Genomic DNA, 9,531 nt, shown 5'->3' with positions numbered 1-9,531 from the left:
AAAGTAGGGGCTCCCTGGAGAAGTTGGGACAAGTGGTAGCTCTCTGCAGCAGCCAAGTGCAGCCCCTGGGGCTGTTCCTCCTTCGCTTTTTACAAGGTGAAGCTCCCCATTGTGCAAGAGACCACCTGAGCAGTAAGTATCTCTGAAGCTATTAAAAACTGGGCTCCAGACGTAGCCTCTAGCTTAGGCAGTCCCCACAGTCCCTGCTTGACTGATGGAAGCGTAAGATCACTCTATATTTGCTCGCTTGCTTTCTTATAGTCTTTCCAAAGTATCTCTTATTGGCAACTCTACAAGTCAAGACACCGGGCTGACCTAACCGGACTGATCTTTTTTCTTTTTCTTTTTTTCAGTGTTCTTACAGTCTGAAAACCTCAAAGGGACATTAATGATATGCAATGCACTTGTCTGATATGTATGCATACCATTACTCCTAAATCCACACATGCACTTGAATATGCTTATATGCATCCAGCATCTATCTGCATTTTTTGTAATAGCCCAGTAAATAAATACCCCTTTGAATGATTTATAATTCCTTTTTGAGGAAGGAGGGCTATACTGCTTGCTTTTTTTTTTTTTTCCTCTCTTTCAGTGTAAATCTAGTTTGCTGGCCATCACGTCATTTAAAAATTTAACTAAAATAAGCTTTCTGTTTTCCTGGGAGGAATATTTTCATGTTTCTTTCTGGGTGTGGTCAGAATATTTGGCAGCACTTTGCTGAACAGAAGCGTGTGTGTGTGACTAATGCAGCAAACAGGCTAGCGCACACCATGCCATTTGCAGAGGTTATTCATTTCATACCATCAGATTGCATCATTTGTAATTTGTTTTAGTAATTCCAAAGAGGCCTGGAGATCAATGCTAAGTCCACTGTACATGTAAATACTTTCAATATAAGGCAGAGGCAACCAGGAAGAATGCTATGAAACTTATGTGAAAAGTGGGGGTGGTGGAAAATGACACTCTGCCTGCGTGTCAGGGGTCTATAAAGGAATGTCTATAAAGGAATTTATTAAAAGGAGAGCTTTTCATCAGTGGGTTGTCTGCAGCAGGGTAATTTGTCACAGCTGACAGTTTTCACTTCATTGCATCTCTAGTTATACCACTTCAATGCTGCTTTTTTAAAAAAAATATTATTAAATTTATAGTACTTTTAAAAAAGGGGCTGAGATTCTTCCTTTACTATAAGAGAGACCAAAAGCGTGAGCATCTCCTGGCTGACTTGCCCGTGTCCTGGATGACTCTAACTCACACATCACAGTGTATGCTAGAAAAGGTTGCATTTAGCTCTTGTTCTTCTGGTTTTCCTGGTACGGAGGTCTTGTTGTGGCTATCAGTTTGCTCCATTATATCTGAGCTATCTCCAAGTCTTGCTCCTGCCCCTTGTTCTTATGTTGCACTGTTCCTGGCTATCCATTGAGAATTGGAAACTATCCTTCAGCTTTATAGCACCTGCAAGGGAGAATCAGAGAGCTGAAACGTCATGAAACAGCAGGAGTTAGACCCTTGGGACCCACTTTTGAACACAGGGGGATTTCAGGCCTTCTTGCTCCCCATAGGGCTTGTTAAGGGAAATGAGAAAACATGATAAATATATCCGTGTAGGACTTTGACATTATTGATATTTTATTGTGATAAATAGAGTATTGTATTAAGAATATAATAAGAACAGGTGTTGGAAATCAGTCTTTATGACAACTAAGACTGTTCAATGGTCCCATGTATAGCCCCAGCCCGGCTGAATCAACAGATTGTGTAAGAAATGTCAGACTTAGAACACAGGTATTAATTTTTTTTTTGACCGGAGGAGGAACATGTCCCGCTGAAGCATCACTTCTGAGGGAGAACCAAAATGAGACAACAGAGATGAATAATTAAGGTGGACTTACGTGGACTTTTCAGTTAATGAAGGATAAAGAACTAGGAGCACATGGAAAAACACCAAGAACTTTTCAAAGACAATACCTATTGTATAATGCTATGCAAATATCTGATGATTTTGTGTAGGCCTTTGCCACTCGCTGAAGTGATGGTTGTAAATAAAGCAAGCCTAGAGTTACCCAGTGTCAGGTGAAAATCCTTTAACAGGGCTCCATTCTAATTGCATTAGAAAAGCAATGGTGTTTGGATGGCAAACTTCCCCAAACAGACAAATACACTTGGAAACTCTTTTAGCAGCTGTGTGCAAGCAGTTTAAGGTGATCACAGAACAAAGCAGATCACTTGCAAACATTTCAAGAGTCGGATGCTCAAGATGCCATTGGAGTAACAACTGCAGGTAGTATTTGGATAATACAGAGGTTTATGTAAACACTACTATGAAGTGCAATAGATTTTGGAAGAGTGTAACCAGGAGCTTAGAGGAGGTCGAAAACCACTGGTAGTAAATAAAATAAACAACTGAAAACCTAAGTGCTTGTCAAGGCAGGAATGCTGCAAGGTGTATAGATGTCAGATTTATTAAGACAATCATTGACATGCCCATGCTAGTGAGAAAGGGAAATAAACCCTCTGATGGACAGAAATCTTAATAGGATTTGCAAAGCTATGGCAATTTGTTGTGGAGACTGCCATTCATGTGCCACAGTTGTGAGTACAAAATTAAACTATTACAGAAAACTTTCCTGGCTGATTCTCTTGCAAACGCATGATCAAAGTAGACCAGTAGCTTAACCCACAAGCCTACAAAGAGTCCTGTGCTCATTTTTTGAAAGACTATGCTGATTAAAACTGCCTACAATCCCTTTCACTACCACCAAAAGGAGCTCTAGACAGCTGTGGAGTACACATGGTGTACTCCATCACGTAGGACAGGAGACCTGGTATCTAAAGGTTGAGGGTGGGGATTATGCTGGTGCATGGGCCTTGCCTTGGGGCGGATCTGCTCCATGTGTCTCTGCAGTTCTCCAGGGCAGGTGTGACAGAGGAGGCTGTGTCTGGCCCTGGCATCATTCCAAGCCAGGCAGAAAGATAGACCTGCACTGGGCATGTATGACGGGCTCTGAGCAGGGCAGTTCTCCTGTACCAGTCTGCTGGGCTAGCAAGTTTGACTTTTTCCATCACCTAAAGGAGGAGACTAGTTCTTTTCTTGTGCCTACATCCCTGATTGGAATTCAAACCTTCATCAAAGTCTTCCCTGCAGAAAACCACAAAAGCCAGATTGCAAATTCTTCTCAAATTAAACCAAGCTCTTTGTTTTGTTTGATTTCATGTCTAGCAGTGAGCTCTTTCATAGGCTAGTTTCCTAAAGTAATTTATTTCATTTATGCAACTGTGCTGTCCCTATGCGTCCGTCAGCCCCTTCTTCACAGGTTTGAAAAGGTTGTCTAGATTCCATCACATGTGACCATGAGGTAGAATTCTCAATGATGGTCTGCCTGAGAGGATAACTTTTATGCAGTGGAGTGATTATTTTATTTAACCTTTATAACACTATATGACATGTACTGCCTTCTGTCCAGTCACAACTGAAGGACAAAGAAAACAGCTGATACAGAAAGTGGATAATGACGTAAGGAAAGCAAGTAATCTAGTTGATGCTGGAGGAATTCAAAGTCTTGTAGCAGGGAGTAGTTGTTGGAGCTTGAAGATGGGAACTAGATTTGCTGTGGCACAAGGGGACAAAGGTGAGGGAAGGAAGAGAATGCTTACAGAGAACATAAATTCCCAAGGAAGTGGTGTGGCCTCCATTGTGCTGCACCTGGAACAACGCATGCTTATAACGCCTTTTAGACCAATCTTTCATTCTTCATCTCCTCCCGACTGAGCAGCAACTGCCCATAGTTTCTGCTGTTGAGTCAGTGGACTATCTATTCACCTCTCATTAGCATGGTTTGCTATTTTCCAGACACCTCTGCCTAGCTTACGTTGACAGCAAATCATCAGTATACCCTATTCTGTAGGCCATGGATACAATTCTTTACCCTTCTTCATGCAAACTGTAAAGTTCATGAACTCCTTTAAGTCCACATACTTGAAAGAGGTCCTCCTCATGTGCTCCAGCAGTTTTCCTTGCTTCTGTTAAAGAGGACGCTTCTCTCTACTGTGCTGCTCCTTCCTGGACCATCACGGTTATGACTACGCTGGCTGGTGCGAGATGCCATAGGGCTGCTCTCAAGATCAGACTTGCCTATGCTGCATGTAAGCCAGTAAGAACAGCAGCGGGTGTGGCCAAGACTCTTTCCCTGAAACACTCATGTCTGCATGGCAGCGCCTGGCAGCTTGGATGGGCAGAGAGTAAGGCCAGGGGACATCCAGCTGATGTTCCTTCAGAGACCTGGCTCCAGCCTGGGAGCTAATCCACCACATAGTGCTTGTTCTCAGTGCCCTTACTGTTCCTTATAGGGAAGTGTCTCAATTAAAATCCCATAGTTTAGTCTGGTAGACTACTGTTTAAGTGGTAGCCACTTAATTCCAGCTTCCTAATCAAATAGCACTTAGGTTGAAGGCACTGCTGGAACATGCTGGGCTCACATAAGAGACAAGAGCTGCAGTGCAAATGACAACTTCTTGCCCTCTCATGTAACAGGAGACCATTTTTGTCTTCCTGATTTCCTTCCTTCTTCTCCTTTTTTTGTGGTTATCTTGAAGGGTGATTTTGAAACTCAAATGTCTTCTGGTACACTCACATAAGAATTTTTTGTTTGAAGGCTCTTGGGAAAAAATGCAGAGTTGTGCTTAAAATAAAAAGTGTGTTTGTTTATTTTTAAAAAAATCTTGGCCTAAAACAAGAGAAACTTGAATGGTGTCAATAACGAGAAGAAGTGCTTTAGTTCTTAGACTTGTGTCAATGAGTCATCTCACATGGAGTAGGTCTGAGTCTGGAATGAGAGCTTGATCTCACTGGAGGATTCAAGGGTAAACCCCTGGGCAATGGCTTCAGCTTTCACTCTGCTTTATAGCTCTTCATGTTTTGGAGCAGCATAAGGGCCTGAGCAGATGCTGTGACCTGATATCTCACCCTGGCTCCCTGTCCAGCTGCCACACAAGGTGGCCTCTGTTGTCTCTTGCTTGATACAGTAGATGCTACACTGAGTTGGCTGCTGGAGCAAATCCTGAAGCTGTTTCTGCCTGCTTTTTGCAGGAATGCGTTACTAAAATGACTTGCTTATGGAACTGTATTATTGAGAGTGGTGTGCGTATGCACACATCATACCACAAATGGACACAGAAAATCACAGACACCGTATCTGAAAAATGCATGGATTTTTTTTCTGGTTTTTCATGTTTTGTGGCCCAAGAAGATGGTATTTTCCCATTTCAGACTTTTGACAGCTAGAATACCTGTTTCTCCCTCTGTCTTATGCTCAAGTCACCACTTATGTGTTTCTTCTCCTTCTCTCTTCCATTTTTCACACTGTTTTGAGTTGCTGCTTACTTATCCTGGAATTACAAAATCACTCATAGAAGCAGGTACCTAGCAAGTAAACACAGCACAATTAAGTCTTTCTTTGTTTTGTAACAGATAAAGAGGAATCTTGGGTAACCTGATATAGTGGGATATCCCTGCCCATGGCCGGGGGGCTGGAACTAGATGATCTTTAAGGTCCCTTCCAACCCAAACCGTTCTATGATTCTATGATTCTATTCTATGAAATTAAAACAAGATAGACAGAGACAACACACAAGGAAAAGGCAATAACTGCTCCTTCAGCAAATAGGGCAACCACACAGAGAAAGTAGGAAGTTTTCACAAACTCTCTGCTAAGATGGCTCTTTGTGTCCCACTTGCTCACAAACCTTCTTCCTGCTAAGTAGGGGGTTCATCTTCATTCCCTGCAGCTCTGCGTATGGACAGACCCTACAAATTCGTGCAGACCATGCAGGGTAATGCATTCAACTTTAGCTGCCTGGTTGCTTACACCTGCACTGGCTGACCTCTTCTCTGGATGAGCTGTAAGGTGCCAGCACCTTTTCAAAGCCAAAGCACTTGTCCTGAGGCCTTTCCATTTAGATTTATCGAGCAAGAAGCTGAAAGTTCACTCTCCCATTCAGTTTTTGCAATGATACAAGGGGGAAATTTAGCTTGTTGAATAAATAACAACCAGGTGAGCCATACTAGAAAGCCATCTACACTTGCCCAAGGCCACAGGTGGCAGGTCTTCAGCAATTCTGTGAAAGACATCAGGATGCAATGACAAGAGAACTGGAAACCTTAGAAAAGCAAAGTTCACCCTACAGAGTGGCCCTTCCCAAAGCATGTCTTTGAAGTCAGAAGCAAACAGATGCGAGCAAATCCTCATCCCAAACACCTGCTCTTGCCAGGTTAATATGTTGTGGTCAGTGCTGTGCTAACACAGGATTTATCCAGAGGTGGCTTATATCCGTGGCACACTGGCAGAAGAACATAAGTCTGTCTGCACCTGCTCATCTGGCACACTCCGGCCAGAGCAGCCATGCAACCTAATACACACCAGGATTGCTAGTGCATAGGCACGTTCTCTTGTTCCATCACTGTCTTTTGATTTACTTTCCCTTCTGGCTCCTTTGATTTAGCCTGCGCTGGTTTTGGTGTCAGCATGGTGGTAGCAAAGTGCCTCCCCTTGGTTATGTCTGTGGAGGCAGCAAGGGCTGAGAGAGGGCTCAAAGGTTCACTTGAGTGTTTGGAAAAAACACCCATGTTGTCTGTCTTATAGCTCACACAGGGAGTGGTCTCTAGTTTTTTCTATACGGTGGTCCTCACCACAACCAATTAAATCATTCATATTGATTAAAAACAAACAAACCAACCAAACACAGGAGAGGATAAGGATCACAACTGCTGCCTTGCAGGCTTGCCAATCTTTGGAACAGCCTTGAAATGAGTCCTGTGTTTGAGAAGCACAGGAGTCCTAAGCTGGTGTGACAAGCTGCCAACCTTGTCTCAGGGAAGGAGCTGGAACCCATCAGGGGTAACTGTTTGAACAAGAATCCCCTATTCATTCCTGAAATCTGCCGGTTCTATGGAGAACAGGAATATTTGTTGTTACACCCAACAATTATCCTCTCAGATAATACCATCAGTTATGGAAAATCACAATAAGCGTTTTTTCCCTTTAGGAAGTGAGTAAAAACTGATGCTTTTGCCAGACAAGCTCCTCTATTTAAAGCTAGTGCTAATGAGGCAAAGCAGGCTGCAGTCTGAAGCAGCAGCCTGCCCCTGGCCCCAGACCAGCCCTGCTGACACTTCCACCAGCAAAGATGGAGAGCTTTTTTCCAATATCGAATTTTTCTCAAGCCCTGGCTGCCATTCTGCTATTGTCCTGCAAGCCCAGAGCCAGACTGTGGGCCATGGCAAGCAGTGGGAACATCCCCATACCTCTCAGGAAGCCTGAGCCCCTTTCACACACACCCCCCACCCACCAAGGCTATGGAGATGCTCAGGCATCATCCCCTTGTTTCTCACAGAATCACTGGATCATGGAGTCCAACCATTCCCATCAATCACTAAACCATACCCCTCAGCACCTCATATACCCGTCCTTTAAACGCCTCCACGGAACGTGACTCAACCACCTCCCTGGGCAGCCGTTCCAGTGCCCAATGACCCTTTCCGTGAAAAAGTTTTCCTGATATCAAGCCTGAACCTCCCCTGGCAGAGCTTGAAGCCATTCCCTATTGTCCTGTCAGCCTGCACAGGGCTTGTTTGGAGGAGCATGGGAGCTGCCATAAACACACTTTCAAAAAACACACTCATCCCTGCCCTTTGGAGTAGAGAGGAGACAGCAGCCCCACCAGGTAGCAAAGAGGTCTCTGCAAATAGTTGAGGATGTTTGGAGTCATTGTCCCAGCATGGAGCTGTGCCCCACATGTGGCATCACTTTGTGTAAAGGGGGCCCCCCAAGCAAGGTCACATGGCACCTGAGATGTCTCCAGGTGCCCATTCTGCAAGGTTCTTGCACTGTGGGCCAGGTGGAGAACCTGAGTGAAGGGATGTGTGTGTGATGGGATGCTTTGCCCCTTTTCCTCCTGGACATGTGCCTTTCTGGTAAGACCTGGAATGGCACTGAATGTGTTCTCTGGTATGCTCCTGATGCTGGTAATTCAGCAAAAACTGAATGGTGCCAAAATTGCATCTGCTCATGCAGATTTCCTCTGTTTAATTTGTACTGATTGTGAGAGTTGTTCAGTTTTTGGCAACCCAATGAACTAGGTAGCACTGATGACAGTAAGCCTAGTAACGCTTTCATTCCTAGGCCAGGTGTCAGGCAGCCGATGCCAAAAATGACATGCAGATTTTCACCTTCTGGCAGCGGAGCTACAGTGAAAACCTCAGTACCACGTCAGTCCTGTTGGCTTTAAAAGCAAGAAGAGCAAAAATAACCTTAGAACCAACTCTTTAAAAGTGTGCAAGCATCTAATAAGCTTTAAAATCCGTAAGTGGCAGGTATCTAAACACCTTTAATTTTTATTTGTTTCAAAAGAGACTACACACCTGAAATCCTTAAGAAACAGAGGCTTTTATGCATCTCCCATGGCTTTGATTTTTCTTTCCTCATATTAGTTCATGTCAGTAAAGCTTTTGCAGGGGCAGAGTTCAGTCGGGAAACATTCATTTAGCTGGTCCTATGGAGAAACTATTCATTTTTAGCACTTCAGTATCGCTATAACTATACTCAGTCTTTAGAGGCTTTGCTGCATTTACCAATTTAAGACTGGTCATTGAAAAATCTCTGCTTTTGAGATGCAGCCCTGGATCTTGAACTTGTCCTCCTGTCTTAATAGGTGGATGCAAAAGTTGAAAATCTATCAACAGTAACACATAAAAATAGTAAGAGCATGAGCAAAGGTAAGTTCTTTTGTTCAAAAGTGCTCAAGTGTTTTTTGAAAATGGCCTTTAAGGTCAGCAGTAGATTTGAAGATAAAATGAAAGGTCTGATGCACCCTAAAGGGGGAAACACTGCAGCCCACAGAGGTAAAGCTTTAAGGTTGTAATATTGATGGCCTCAAGCTGGCATGGATCGGGGAAGACAGCTTGCCCTGAGCTATGATAAATCACTAAGACAGGTGTTCTAAAAAATTGCCCTTAAGTCATAACTTATTTACAGTGCTGTTACTGCATGGCTGTATCTAATCCTGTTACAAAAGATTTAATGAAACACAATAAGAGATTTTTAACTTCATCATACACAAGGTAAATTAAAAGAAAGGCTCTTATTTTTTTGTTGTAAGAGCTGCATGCAATAATGCCTACCAACAGGAGACTGCGAATAAAGGGAATCATGAGGAGAACGAGTCATTGGAAGAGGAAGTGGAAGATAGGCTTTGGGCAGCATGGGCATTGCCCTTTCCTTCCTCTCCACTGCCTGGCAATAGGGGCAGGTTCCATGTAACTCCAACATGTGCTTTTAAAACAAACTTTGCAGAATCACAGAATGGTTGGGGCTGGAAGGGACCTCGGGAGATTGCCTAGTCCAATACCCCTGCTATGGCAGATTCACCTGAAGCAGGTTGCACAGGAATGCATCCAGGCAGGTTTTGAATATCTCCAGAGAAGACTTCACAGCTTAGTGAAAAATAACTCAGGAGGTCCATCACACATTAGTCAAA

Source organism: Phaenicophaeus curvirostris, chromosome 1 (assembly GCF_032191515.1).
Source record: "Phaenicophaeus curvirostris isolate KB17595 chromosome 1, BPBGC_Pcur_1.0, whole genome shotgun sequence".
In the NCBI taxonomy this organism is placed as follows: Eukaryota; Metazoa; Chordata; class Aves; order Cuculiformes; family Cuculidae; genus Phaenicophaeus; species Phaenicophaeus curvirostris.
Note: the sequence above shows the minus strand (reverse complement) of the source record.